General features: G+C 39.2%; 1 pseudogene; it reads left to right on the top strand.

Annotated features, from left to right (window-relative positions):
* Nucleotides 1-490: 490 nt before the first annotated feature.
* Nucleotides 491-14,718, top strand: part of LOC131901535 (vomeronasal type-2 receptor 116-like) — a 35,662-nt pseudogene continuing 21,434 nt past the window's right edge.

The raw sequence follows: 14,718 nt of genomic DNA, 5'->3' as shown, positions 1-14,718 counted from the left end.
CACCATGATCTTTCCCTTGGTGCTGTGGTAGACAGGGAGGAAGCTGACCCAGACACTACAGAACACCAGCATGCTGAAAGCCAGGAACTTGGGTTCATTGAATGTGTCAGGCAGATTCCTGGACAAAAAAATCCATAAGGTAGCTGCCTATAGCCAATGTTCCCAGGTATCCCAGGAAGCAGTAGAAAGTAATAGCTGAGCCTTTGTTGCAAATGATGATGATGTGCCCATGTTCTGAATGAACATCTTTGTCAATAAATGGAGGAGAGGTTGCCAGTCAAATTCCACATAGAACAACTTGCATTAGGGTACAGATGGGAATGATCAAATTAGGGGCTCTTGCTATCAGCAGCCACCTTCTTATTTTCCCTGGAGTAGTGATCTTGAAGGCTATACATACAGTGAAAGTTTTGGCCAGGACAGTGGAAAGAGCCACAGTGAACAGAAGTCCAAATATGTTCTGCTCTAGGATACAGGTGACTGTGCTAGGATGGCCATTGTAAAGCAAGGGACAGAGAATACAGAGGATGAGAGTGATGAGCAGGATATAACTGAGATGCAGGTTATTGGCCTTGACAATGCGAGTGTCTCGGTGTTTCAGAAACACCCCAAGAACAACAGCTGTGAGTAAGGAGAAACCCAAGGACGTGACACTGAATATCTTCCCCAAGGGATCATTATAGGCCAGAAATGTTACAGTCTTATGTTGACAGTGGCTCTTCCCATTATTTGCATAATGTGTTTCTGGACACTTCACACACTGATCCACATCTGTCAGAAATGCAGGTGATTATGAATGCATACTCAGCTTTCCCCTTTTATTCTAAGTCAGTTCCCTGCTCCAGAACATTGCAATGATGTCTTAACCACCTTGCTTTGTTTCACATACAAGTACAGAAGTTTTAAACTCAATTTGCCTTCTTCTTCATGCTGACAGAAATTAAGCAGCATCAATGCTTTCTCTGTTGTTACTCATATGGTATCCTCACCTTGAGGGACACTGTTGTATCTGTTTTACAAGTCACTAAAGCACTGGCATACATCACATGAGCCTAATTTCACTCTGACATTGTCTCTTCATGAATACATCTCCATTCTTAAGAGGGCATGAGAGTTCAGTGCAATAGACGGAATGTCCTTTGAAATCATATATGATGTTCTCATATTCTAAATGCATCTACATTCATAATATTCATGGTGTTCTCTAAGTTTCTTCATTCTATGAAGGAACCTGAATGAGTTAAAATTCTTAAATTCTTGCAGCCTTGAACCACTTCATCAGTGACACTGTTTTAATAACTCTGTATAGTAGTATCTATGTATTGCATAGATAAAGAACTATTCATGTATTCTTATGTCTTTATGGACAAGTGTTTGAACACTCTGGGTTTTTGGTCAGAAGTGAGGATACAATCTTAACAGTTTGCATTGCTTCAGGGGATCTTTGCATTAGGACGATTAGGAGCACCTTTTCATTCTGAAATGCTCACTCAGAAACAAAACCCTTGATGCCTCAGCTTGGCTGTAACTGAAAAGCTTGGCTTTTTTGCTTTTCTCAGGTAAAGTTTCCTGCCCTTTTAAGCTCTCTGTAGCTCTTTACCCACACTCTCCCGAGTGTTTTTCTCAAGGGAATTTGATCCACTGCCTTTTACTAGCTTGAGACAGAGCTTAGAAGAGAGGTTTTTAGGAACTCCATCCCTGCCTCCTGCATTGCAGGGAGGATTTTTAAAGCTTGAAAGACAGAACTTAGAGAGGTTTTGTTGTCTTAAGAAGTTTGTTGTTTTCCCTTAGAGCTAATCACAGGTGGTCCCCACACTAGTATCTTCAGGTGATTCTAATTTGTCCTTCTGAGAGAGTTCTGAAAGGCTTTAGTTTTTAAGTTTAAGAGAGCTTTTGAGAAAGATTAAAGCTTTTTTAGAGAGATTTCCCCTCAAATTTTCCAAGAAAAGCTTTTTAGTTTAAGAGAAAGATTTTTTTCCCCAAGAGAGAAAGACCAACTTTTCCCAAAACTTCTGAACTTTAAATTTTTGGCTTTTTACACCCCCATTTTGACTCAGGGAGAACACACTTTCTCCTGCTGCTTGGACTTAGCATTTCAGCTGTCCCACGATCAAAAGCTTCCACAAGAAACTTTTTCTTCCCCATAAGCTCAAAGAAGAGGTTTTTTTTTTTTACTACCCATAAAGGCCAAAGATAGATTTTTACCGAGTTTGCATTCATAGCCCCCAAAGTTAGAACATTGAAGAGTTTTTCTGCCTAGTTGCCTTACTTATCTTAAATTTTTTTCTACACAATCTTACACTTCTAAGTTTTCCTACACTATATTACTGCTCTATATCTTATACTCATTTTCCACAGATAGAAATTGAGAAAGGGATAGAAGATAGAAAAGTCTGACAGAAGAGAATTGCGTTGCAGCATGGGACATCCTTCTAGTCCTCTTTCCTTTTCTCTTGAGGATAAAACCCCTGGCCCTCAATACTATATGTATTTTCCATAACACTTGCATGCCTTTCCACTGGCAGGGCTTAATCAGCACTTTCACCAAAAACTCTGTAATAAAACTATTATTTTCCTTTATCTTTAGTCCCTATTTCTTTGTCTTAGTCCCACCTTTTCTTTTTTCCCTTTTTTTCTTTAGTCCCCTCTTTTTTTTCTTTAGTTCCTGTTCATGGCACCATTCTGTTGCGAGTTTACCCACCAACTCCACAGTTCCCCAGAGATTTCTTGAGCGTGAGCAGCAGGAAATATTAGATAGAAGGATTTTTTGTGGAGAATATTGTGGAGATAAACAGATAGAAAATAAAGGATAGCCTCAAGAGGGCCTGGAACCTTTTCCAACAGGCCCTGACTGTCTCTGCCCCAGGGTATTTTTATAGACACCAAAGGGTGGAACAAAAGACCTCCTTCCCCAGCACAGCCAAGTGCAGACCATTTCAGACACCTGCACTCAGGCCCGTGGTCCTAATTATCCTCTATGCGGACCTGCTGGGTAAAGCCATGAGGAACCTGAAAACGGGCTTCCACAGTATTTATTGCTTGTATATGTTGTATATAGTTATTGTACTTTTGTATATAGTTTTTCTTATGTTAGTTAAAACTTTTTTCCTTTTTTATTTTTATTAAAATAGAAAAGGGGAAATATGGTGATATTTTACTTGTGCTGAAATGTATTATTATTTGTATGTTAATAAATAAAGTTGCCTGGGGGTCAGAGTTAATAGCAAGCCTTCCACATGAACTCTGATTGTCATGGGTCATTTCAATTCTTTACCTTCACATCTAACCATCCATCTTTTGATACATTCTGCTGAGATCATTTCTAAAGGTGTTCAAACAAATAACTCATTGACACTCTCCTGGCACCAATCTGCCCACCATTGCTTTCTCCCCTGGGCCTCAATATCCAGGGATATGAGCTGATGTCATAGGACGTGAAGCTGAGATATCCTCAGATTATTTTCCAACCCATGTTTTGTAACTATGCTGTGGACATCAGCTGCAGAGCCCTAGGTCAGAGAATGCTGGACATTTCTCCAGGGTTGTGGAGACACCTGGAGAGCAAGGCATCTCTCCAGTAGGCAGCAGACATAAAAGCAGATGTGTATACATGGTTATCTATTTGATAAACTGCTATGCACCACAGACCACACTACCGGCTTAGAGATTTGGAAGCAGGACCTGATGCTCACTCTGTATTTCTTCTTCTGGATCGGGAATATCCCCCTCCTCATGTCCAACCTCATTCACCCCAAGTGCTTTTGGAGAATGAAGCAGAATAAAGACAAGCATGGAGAGGTGGTGACAGGTTGTGTCTTTTACCTTATTGCAGAGCAGAGCAGTGAAGTGAAGGTGGACTTGAAAGAGAATTTCAGGTTTGCCCTGGATGTGCTGTAAGTGTGTTTGCATTTTTTCATATAAATGTCATGACATATAAGGCGTGATAGGTGTCTGAATGGGCAGAGCAATGCTGGGAGCTTCCGTCCTTTCTCCCAATCTTATTTCCAAGGTCTGATGCAAAATACGTTTTGATTTTTAATAATCACTGTTTCCCACTATCAAACTGTGAGACTTTTAAATTTTTCCAATTAGCCTCCATTTACAAGGCTGAGAGCCAAGTGAAAACAGCATTCTTTACTTTGTTCTACCATAGGCAGCCTTCCTTTTCACAGGTGCCATTGTGAGGTAGACAGTGGTGTCCTAAGACAAGACACTCCAGACTACCACAATGAGTTCAGTAGTCACAAGGTGCATTCAAGTGTCTTTCAGAGTCTGCTAATGTCACATGTATCAGTGTGTGACTCCTAGTGCGGAGGCAGGGTCTGTAATATTTTTGCCACTCCTTATTGGGGAGAGTATCCATATAGCCATTTAGTTAAGCTTTCAGATACTCTGCATGTGATCACTCCACACTTCTGAAGCTTTGATGAGAAGGATGTATGAGATCTGTCTACTGTGAGGTACTTGGGTGTGTCCTTTGTCCTCCCCTCTCTTGAACACATGTACAGTTACAGGCTTTTAGAGATTACAAAGGCCATGTCTATGTCTTCAAAATAAAAAAGTAATGTCTGCATTTCAAATGTTGTGTTTTCAAACTGAAAGAGCTAGGATATCACTTATGGTGGTGACTGCTTACTCCCCTTGTCACTTGTTGGAGTGGCAGGAGTTGCCTGTGGAGAACTGGAATGGAGAGCCTACACACTGGGTCACCTCTGCTACTGTAAATGATGTGTGTGTCTGATGTTTTAAATCTAAATATTTTATTCTCTGATAACTACATTTACCTATATTGCTCTTTTTCTTGTTTCTTTTTTTGTTAAGGAATTTTTTTTTATTAATTTTACATTCCATCCACATATCACCCTCTCTTCCCTCCTCTCTCCCCTCCAGCTTTCTCCCCTCCCCAAACCACTATTCATTCACTCCTCCAATAAGGTGTCCTCCATGGGGATTCAGCAGAGCCTGGTACATTCATTAGAGGCAGGACCAAGGATCTCTTCCTGCTTCAAGGCTGTGAATGGAGTTCCATTATAGATAGTGTGCTCAAAAAAGCCACATCCTGAGCCGGTGATGGATCCTAATCCTACTGCCAGGAGGCCGCTTAATCAGATCAAGTTACACAACTGTCTGCCTTATGCAGAGAGCCTAGTCCAGTCTCATGGAGGTTCCACAGTTGTTGGTCAAAGCTCATGAGGTCCCACTAGTTTGGTTTGGTTTTTTCTATCATGATCTTGATGCCCTTTGCTCATAGAATCCCTCTTCTCTCTCTTCGACTGATATCCTGGAGTTTGCTCTGGTACTTGGAAGTGGATCTTTGAAAATGCTTTCATTAGTTACTGGATGAATGCTCTATGATGACAGATAGGGTATTCACCAGTGTGATCACTGGGGTAAGCCAGTTCAGGCACCCTCTCCACTATTGCTAGTAGTCTGTGCTGGGGTATTCTTCTGGAATCCTGGGAACTTCCCTAGTACTCAGTTTCTGGCTATCCCCATGATGTCTCCCTTTATCATGGTATCTCTTTCATTGCTCTCCCACTCCTTCCCAATTCCAGTTCGACCATCTGTGCCCTTATGATCTCTCAATTAATTTTTAAAGAAATTATTTTCAAAATATTGAGTATTCCTATATATATGTTTGGAAGATTTCCCCATCTACTAATGATATATTCAGTTTCTTCATTATTTTGAAGTTTTCATTATTGATGTCCTTCAAGTTTTTATTAAGTTTATTTTACCATATTTCTGAGGCAATAGTGAACTCGGTTTCTTTAATTTCTTTCTCAGCAAATGTGTTCTTTGTATATAAGAAAGCAACTGAGTTTTGTGGTAATTTTGTATTCTGTCATTTTGATGTAAATAAGTTTCTGTGGAGTTTTTAGGATCTCAAATATGGAAGCCTGTTGTTGGTTTCTATTGTGTTCATTGATATGAAAAGAGGTTGAATTTTTGTCCCAAGTATTTTTTGCATCTAGCCAGATGACACTGTGATTCATTTCTTAAACTGTTTATGCAATATGTTACATTTATAGATTTCCTTATCCTGATCCATTGTTGCATCTCTGGAAAGAAGCCTAAGATCATTGTGAATTATTTAATTTAAGGTGTTCTTTAATTGGTTTTAAATGTAATATATTAAGAACTACAAATAGCTGGTCATGTTGGAGAATGTCTGTAATCCCAGCACCCTGGAGCCATATATAAGCAGTCTCTGGTGAGTTCAAGACCGACCTTGTCTATATAGTGAATTCCAGGATAGTTAGGGAGACATAACTCACCATGTCTCAAAAAGATATGAGTGTTTTATTAAATGATCATATAAATTTTGTTTTATATAAATCTTGTTTGGATATCAGAGTGACATGGCTTTCATATCTATATTTCAATAGTACTTCATCCATTTCTGTTGAATGGACTAATTTAATAGCTTAATAGCTTTGGTTTTAGTTATTGGAAGATTTATTTGCATCTAGTAGTGACTACTACTAGTCTGGTGGGTTTTTAGTTTGAAGATGATTTTTATTACTGTTTCAATCTCAGTCCTTACAGTAGATTTGCTTAAGTTATTTGCCACATCCTAACAGATACCCAAAGAAAATACAACAAGCACATCATTCAACCATCCCTAGGATGTGAAAGGAAATAATACAAACAAAGATATTATCGAAACTCAGTATGTCCCCCACAACAAAACCACAAAAGGTATCATTAAAACAGAATAAAAGAAAAGGAAATTATAGCCAAATATTACTGCTGTACTTAAACCAAATATTCTCCAGAAAATAGATGCAATCCAAATTCAAGTATGTATCAGCAAGATCCACTGTGGACTAGGGGGCTTCATTCCAGGGTTGGAAAGATGGTTTAACACCAAAACTCAGTGAATGTCACATATAGCTTTAATGGACAAGGCAGACATGACATGATCATCTCAACAGATGCAGAAAAGGCATCTGACAATCTACAGTATCCCTAAAACATTAGGGATAGAAGGGTAATGTCTCAATGGGATGAATTCTACACAGGACAAACCCATGTCCAGCATTACATCAAATGGAGGATAACTGAGAACCTTCCCTTAAAAACACCGAAGGAGGGAAGATGCTCATTCATATATCACAAAAGTAAGTCTTTCTCATATTCTGCTAAAACAGTAAGACCAGAAAAAAGAATGGAATGAATCAAGAAAAGAAGTCAAACTTTTTCACCAGCAGATGGTATGAACTTGTATAATGGGTGGTCAACACTCCCCAAGTGTGTCTTAGATGTAATGAATACCATCAGAAAAATAGGACAATACAAAATCAAGATACAAAATATCATTTTTGTGTACAAGGAATGATGATACTGAGAAAGAAGTCAAGAAAGTAACTACTGTTACAATAACTTCCCGCAATAAAATATCTGAGAAAAATGCAACCAAGGAACTCAAGGTTCTTCATGGTGAAGATTTTGTAACAGTGATGAAAGAAAGAGGAGACAATGGAAGATGAAACTATCTGACATGTTGATGGGTTGGCACAATCAATGTGTACATAACCCTTGGTTATATTATCAAACTAATCTAAGATTCTATGCAATCTCCATCGAAATTCCATTGAAAAGTAACTAAAAAACACAGGCAAAAACAATCCAAAATTTCCCATAAAAAACAGACTTCAGAGAGACCAAGCAAAGGTGAAGAAAGGAAACAATGCTGGAGGTGTCACAATGTGTGTGTCCCAGTTATAACCTAGGGCAATAGTAACAGAGGACCACAGTGCTAACTTCATATTATATAAATATTTCAAGAAAGCAAAATGGAAAACTCGTAATTCAATTCCACAGGTATTGTCACCTGGGCTTTGGCAAAGGTTTCAGCAATAATCGGTGTAGAAGATTCAGTCTCCTCAACAAATATTGGTAGGAAACTGAACATTAAGGATTAGTGTCTCAAATGCATAAGAACATCAAGCAAATAATAGCCAAATTAAAAATGGGGTAAAGAATTAATCAGTGGGATCTCAGAAGATTAAACACTAATGTCTGAACAATACTTAAAGAAATCATTCTTAGCCGTCACAGAAATACAAATAAATACTCCTTTGAAAATTTCTCTTATGGTCAGTCAGAATGGCCAAGATCAATAATACAAATGACAGCCTATGCTGGTGAGGATTCCAGGAGTGGGGAACACCTATTGATTGCTTGTGGGGGTAAAAACATGTGCAGCCACTATGGACACCAGTGTGACAATTCCTCATGAGATTGTGAATCTATCTCCTTCAAGATCCAGTGATATTATTCTTGGGCACATACTCAAAGTATTCTGCATCTTGCTACACAGACACTTGTTTGTAATTTTCATTCTTGTTTTATTTATAATTATTGGAAATTGTAAGCATCCTAGAACCTCATCAATTGAGGAACGGATAATGAAATCATAGAACAATTGAACTATGAGGGTGTTTTTTATTTGTAATAATCTTTTTAAAAAAGGATTTCCTGAACAATGCTAGAGGCCCACAGTCAGACACTCTTCTGTGTTTGGAGAATCCTGCTGGAGAGGGAGAGCAAGGGGCATAGGAGCCAGAGTGATCAAGGACATCACAAGAAAACCCACAGAAACATCTAACCTGGGATCATAGGAGCTCACAGAGACTGAACCAACAATAGGGAGCCTGCATGGTAGTGACCTAGGTGTTCTGCATGTGTGTGACAGTTGTGTAGCTTTGTTTTCTTGTGGGACTCCTAACAGTGAGAGCAGGGCCTATCTCTGACACTTTTGCTGGCATTGGGACCCTACTATTTATCCTGGGCTGCCTTAACAAGGGGAGGTGCTTAGTCTTCCTGATACTTGATATGGCATATTTTGTTGATAATCATTGGAGGCCTGACCCTTTCTGAATAGAAAAGTAGGAAGAGTGGATGAGGGCTGGGAAGAAGTGAGGTGGGGGAAAGCCTCGGATGAGAGGAAGGAGGGGAAACTGTGGTCAGGATACAAAACAATAAATAAAATTTATTTAAGGAATTCCTGAAATCCATGAGTAAATATTGGAAGTAGTGAAAATCATCTTGAGGAATGTACCTAACACCCCAATAGAAAGACAAATACATGTTTTCTTTTACATGTGACTATTAGCTTGTAAAACTTTGATAAGCATGCTACTATCTGAATAACCACAGAAGTTAAATATGTATTAAGGGTCATGAGATGGAGAGGATCTAGCATGAAGAGGGAAATGGAACACACTGTTATGGAGAGACACAGGGCAAACTAGAAATAAAAGATTAAATAGGGAGGGAAAGGCAGAGAGTGATAATTGTGGGTGTGTTTAGAAGGACAACTCACACTCAAGGCCAGTAGAAAACTATCTGGAAACCTGCTACTTGGAAGGTTCTTAAAGTATGTACATGTGTAAAGGAAGTCTGAATGGAATCACCAAATAAAGGGGGGAACAGTGCCCCATCTAGTCATTTTCTGCACCAAATATTTATCTAATGCCAGGAACAGGTTACATATCTTGTTGAGTCATTAGCCAAATGGCATCCATTGAAACTACCAAACATCATTGGCTGTTCCCAAGGCTATGGGTTACTCTACACAAGTTTCTGTAAAGGCTTTATTGCAGAAGACACCACTTATTATTTCATTGAACATAGAGAAGTCAAGCTAGTGCTCTCTAAAGCCTTCACCACCACTGACTTGCATTCATGGTACTGGAAGGTATTCTGCATTGTACCAGAGGAGAATTGTGACCACCAATCCAGTTACAGACTTTGTGATCTACAGTGATGACCTACCTGCATGATACATAAGTGCAATAATGGCATAAATACTAGGGGTTTAACCAACCAATGTCTGACTGGATTTAAAGTCTACTCCATGAAATGGAACTCGACCTGGCATGGATAAAGATTCCCAGAACCTCAGAGTATACATGTCAAAGACATCGGGGGAAATATAGTACTATTATTCTGTTTGAGGAACACAGCAATAAATTGAATTCTAATGATATTCTGCTATACTCATAGATCAGTGCATCACTCAGTCTCATCAGAGAAGATGCTTCTTGTAGTAGATGGGAACTAACCCAGAAATCCACAACTGAACATAGTGCAGAGAGTGAAGAACTTTGAACTACATTGTCTTCAGTGAGTTGTCTCATCAATTCCTTCAACTCAAGTCTCAGAGATCTATGCAGAAGAGGAGACAGACAAAATTATGAGTCAAAGGTGATGGATATCTCTAAGGAAGTAGTGTCTTCCAGACACTGTTACATATATAAGCTCACCTAGACTATGTGAGCATGCCACCCAAGACCTGTTTAGTTTCAAGTGGTACAAGTTCATATGGTGTCTCATAATTGTGAGGAGCAAGTGCACACCAATTCTCACCCATAAAAAAGAAGCTATGTGAAACTGATACTTTCTTTGAAAGGGAAAATCTGTTTTCTCCAGTGGAGTCTCACTGAGCATATTATTAGACACAGTTCAGGACCAGTCCCATGCACAGAAGTAGTTGGATAACACAAAATGGAGAGAACATTTTTTTGTAGACATTTTTGTCTTAATTTGTTTCCCTTTTTCTTCTTTGTGTATTTGTTTATTTTTCATTTTTTATATTTATTATATATTTATTTATTTATTTTCTTGATTTTACATTCCACCCAAAGGTTCCTCTCCTTACCCTCTTCCTATGTCCCTCCTCCTTTATCTTTCAACCTCATCACATCGAATCCTCCTTCACTGTTATTCTTTAGATACAGGCAGGAATCCCATGGATATCAGTGTGTCCAGGTACATCAAGCTGCAATGAGAACAGCCAACGATTCTTCTACCAAGGTTTCATCAGGCAGTCCAGCAGGAGAAATGGGTTCCAAAAGCAGGCAACAGAGTCAGAGACATCTCCGTGCTCTCACTGCTAGGAGTCCTACTTGAAGACCAATTTACATAATTGTAACATATAGGCATGGAGTCTTGGTCAGTCCTATGTAGGTTCCCTAGTTGTCCTTTCAGTCTCTGTGAGCCCTTCTGAGCCCAGGTTAGTTGATTCTGTGGGTTTTCATGTGGTGTTCTTGACACCACTAGGTCCTACAATCCTTGCTTTCCCTCTTCTGCAGTATTCCCCATGCTCTGCTCAATGTTTGGCTGTTGCAATTTGTCCCACATACAAGATATGTTGGGGTAATGTGGTGCAGAAATTGTGAGTGTGGCCAACAGATGACTGGTACGGCTGGAGACCCATTCCATGAGAGGAAATAACCCTTGAGGTTCAGGACTCAGAATCAGGATATCCCAGAGACCTAGGATAGAACCAAACATGAATGGAGAAAAATCAATGGAATGATTCCTAGTGATATTCCTTTATACTCATAAACTGATGTCTATACCAATTGTCAAGAGACACTTCCCACATCAACTTATGGAAAGAGATATATATGTGGTTTTTGATGTCATTTTAATTTTCATTTTTATGTTTTTTTTTCTATTTTTATTTCTTTACGGAGCTGAGAACCAAACCCAGGACCTTGTACTTTCTAGGCAAGTGCTCTACCATTAAGCTAAATCCCTAACCCCCTTGTGGTGTTCTCTTTGCCTTTTCCTCCACTTTTTGGTTTTGTTTTTAAAGAAAAATAGAGGAAAAAGAATATAAAGGTAGGTATGTAGGTAGTTGAAGAGGACCCAGAAGAAACTGGGAGAAGAGTAAAACATTATCAAAATACACTCTAGGGAAAATTCAGTTTAATAGTAGGCAATCCCTCCCATATATAAAATGGAGAAGAGACAGCCGGCTCAAGAAATGCTAGTGGAAAACCTGCCAACCACAGGTTGGAAAGAAGTGTCTCCCAACCATTGTCATGTTCCAATACAAGTCCACATGGATCAAACACTTTAGTGTAAGTCCAGAAAACATGACTCTGATGGAGAAAACATGTAAATATATAGAATAACTCAGGAAATAAGACCACATTTTAAGAAGTGTGATTGCATAAACCTAATGTTGTTTGCATTCAAATATGTTATGAGAGTGTTAAGAGGCAGCCTACACACAGAAGGAAAAACATCTACTGGCTATACAAGACTGAAGAATATCTAGAATATAGAAAGTATAAATACACTGGGGCTGTAGACACGAGTCATCAGTTAAGAGCACTTGCTGTTCGGTCAAAGGTTCTGAGTTCAGTTTCAACCACCCATTTGGCAGGCACCTCAAAACCACTTAAAATTCCAGCTCTGCAGGATCCAGCCTCCTCTTATGGCCCCCAAGAAAACTGTATTCTCAAGCTTCCTACAGATACACACACATATCATTTATCAAATGTGCCTTCAGTACTCAAATTGCCAAGATTAAATTCTCTGTCAAAGTGGACAGGAACACATTTCTCTTTTTTGTGACATCCACTCTCATCAACTTTTTAGGTTTTTGACAACCTCCCAAGCATCTCCTGTTTTTCCAACCTTATAAGAGGGTGGAATTTGTCAAGCTATATCTGAAAATAACATCAAATGAATGATATTCCTTGTATTAACTACAAAGCACTCATCTACAGAGCCTTATCCATACTAAACCCTGTGGCCTTATTTTCAGAATACCAACTGCAAACCACCATTTTGCTCTGCCTCTGGCTTTTGCTGTGGACGAAATCAACAGGAATCTATATCTTCTACCAAATGTGTCTTTCATATTTGACTTCTTAACTGACAATTATCATGATAAACAAGCATTTCAAAATTTTATATACTTTGCTGCAAAAAGGCATAGACTTCCCCTTAACTACATCTGTAAAGATAAGACCAAATGTTGGGTAACGCTTACAGGACCAATGTTAGCACCAACCATTAACCTGGCACATTATTTCCAGGTCTGCAAATATCCACAGGTGAGGTTTTTTGGGTGGGAAAGTATAGAATCTTTCTCATCATTTGGCTTAGCTTGATGCTGAGGAGAGTATAAGGAGGAGATTGGCTTCACATTTATGCAAATCAAGTTCAAGTGTAATTAATCAGCCACTCAATGGGACATTCCCAATTCATTGTTTGATATGTAGATGAGAAGAATAATTAGCAGTCAAGGGGATATTCCTTGAACAAACTGTAGAAAGTGATTTTTTTCATGTTTCTAACAGTGTAGTGTAACTGTAGTAATGGGGAAATTTGCCCTTCCTGTCATTTCAAATTGATGCTTCACACACCTCAGGGCTCTTATTTAGATTTCTGACAATTGTCTAACTCATACTGCTTCTGTGTTTTATGTCCTTTAGCTCACCTATGGACCTTTCAATCCTATCCTGAGTGATCATGGACAGTTTTCCAATCTGTATCAGATGGCACCCAAGGACACAGCTCTGGTCCTGGCCATGGTCTCTTTGATGCTTCACTTCAACTGGAACTGGGTTGGGCTGGCCATCTCAGATGATGACCAGGGTCTTCAATTTCTCTCAGATCTGAGAAGAGAAAGTGAAGTCCAAAGAGTCTGCTTAGCCTTTGTGATTGTGATCCCAGTCAACATGGAGTTATACATGTCAAGAGCTGAAGTGTATAACAAGCAAATTGAGACATCATCCACAAATGTTGTTATCATTTATGGTGACACAGACAGTACTCTAGCTGTGTGCTTCAGAATCTGGGTATCACAGGGTATACAGAGAATATGGGTCACCACCTCACAGTGGGATGTCACTACAAGTAAGGGAGACTTCACAGTTGACTCATTCCAATGGACTCTTGCTTTTGCACACCACCATGCTGAGATTTCTGGTTTTAAAAATTTTGTTCAGACACTGAACCTTTCCAAATACAGAGACATATCCCTGGCAGGACTGGAGTGGATGTACTTTAGCTGTGAAGCCTCCACATCTAACTGTAAGACACTGGAGAACTGCTCATTGAATGTCTCACTGGAATGGTTAACGCTACAGAGTTTTGACATGGCCTTCAGTGATGATGCTTATGATATATACAATGCTGTGTATGCTATGGCCCATGCCCTCCATGAAATGCTTCTTCAACAAGGAGAAAACCAGCCAATGAACACTGTGAGATCATTAGATTCTGACTGCTCACAGGTACTGTATCTTCCAATGGATGGTACTTTGTGTCATCAAAGCTATGTTCTTTAAGAGTCTCTGACTTGCTGAAACCAATATTTGTCATATAAGTGGTGTTCACTATAAGGGATGGTTTACATAAATGTACTCACCTGATTGTGATACCACTGTAAGTTCTGTGGTCTTTATCCCTCTTGATTCTCTGAGAGCAATATCACAGGAAATAGTGTTGTGATTCAGTTCAACACCTACTTGTGTGCCTGTGTGTGTGAGTATATTTGTGTCTGATTGTCTTTATGTCTTTGTTTTTGTTTCTGTGTACGTGTTTGTGTCTTAATGGGTGTCTAAATGCATTTCTGTGCCTTTGTATGTGTTTGTATTGATGTGTTACTTTGTATGTATAAATATCTCTCTCCTGTGTTTGTGAGTAACTGTGTATATGAGCATATATTTGTTGTGTGTACATATGTCTATAGCTAGAGTTTTCCTGCCTGGCCCACAGTTAGGACAAATCTCTATCACCTGCCAGTCCCGGAGCTGCTCAGACCCAACCAAGTAAACACAGAGACTTATATTGCTTACAAACTGTATGGCCATACCAGGCTTCTTGCTAACTGTTCTTATATCTTAAACTAATCCATTTCTATAAATCTATACCTTGCCACATGGCTCATGGCTTACTGGCATC

Source organism: Peromyscus eremicus, unplaced genomic scaffold, assembly GCF_949786415.1.
Source record: "Peromyscus eremicus unplaced genomic scaffold, PerEre_H2_v1 PerEre#2#unplaced_106, whole genome shotgun sequence".
Lineage (NCBI taxonomy): Eukaryota > Metazoa > Chordata > Mammalia > Rodentia > Cricetidae > Peromyscus > Peromyscus eremicus.
This window is presented reverse-complemented; position numbering and strand designations above follow the sequence as displayed.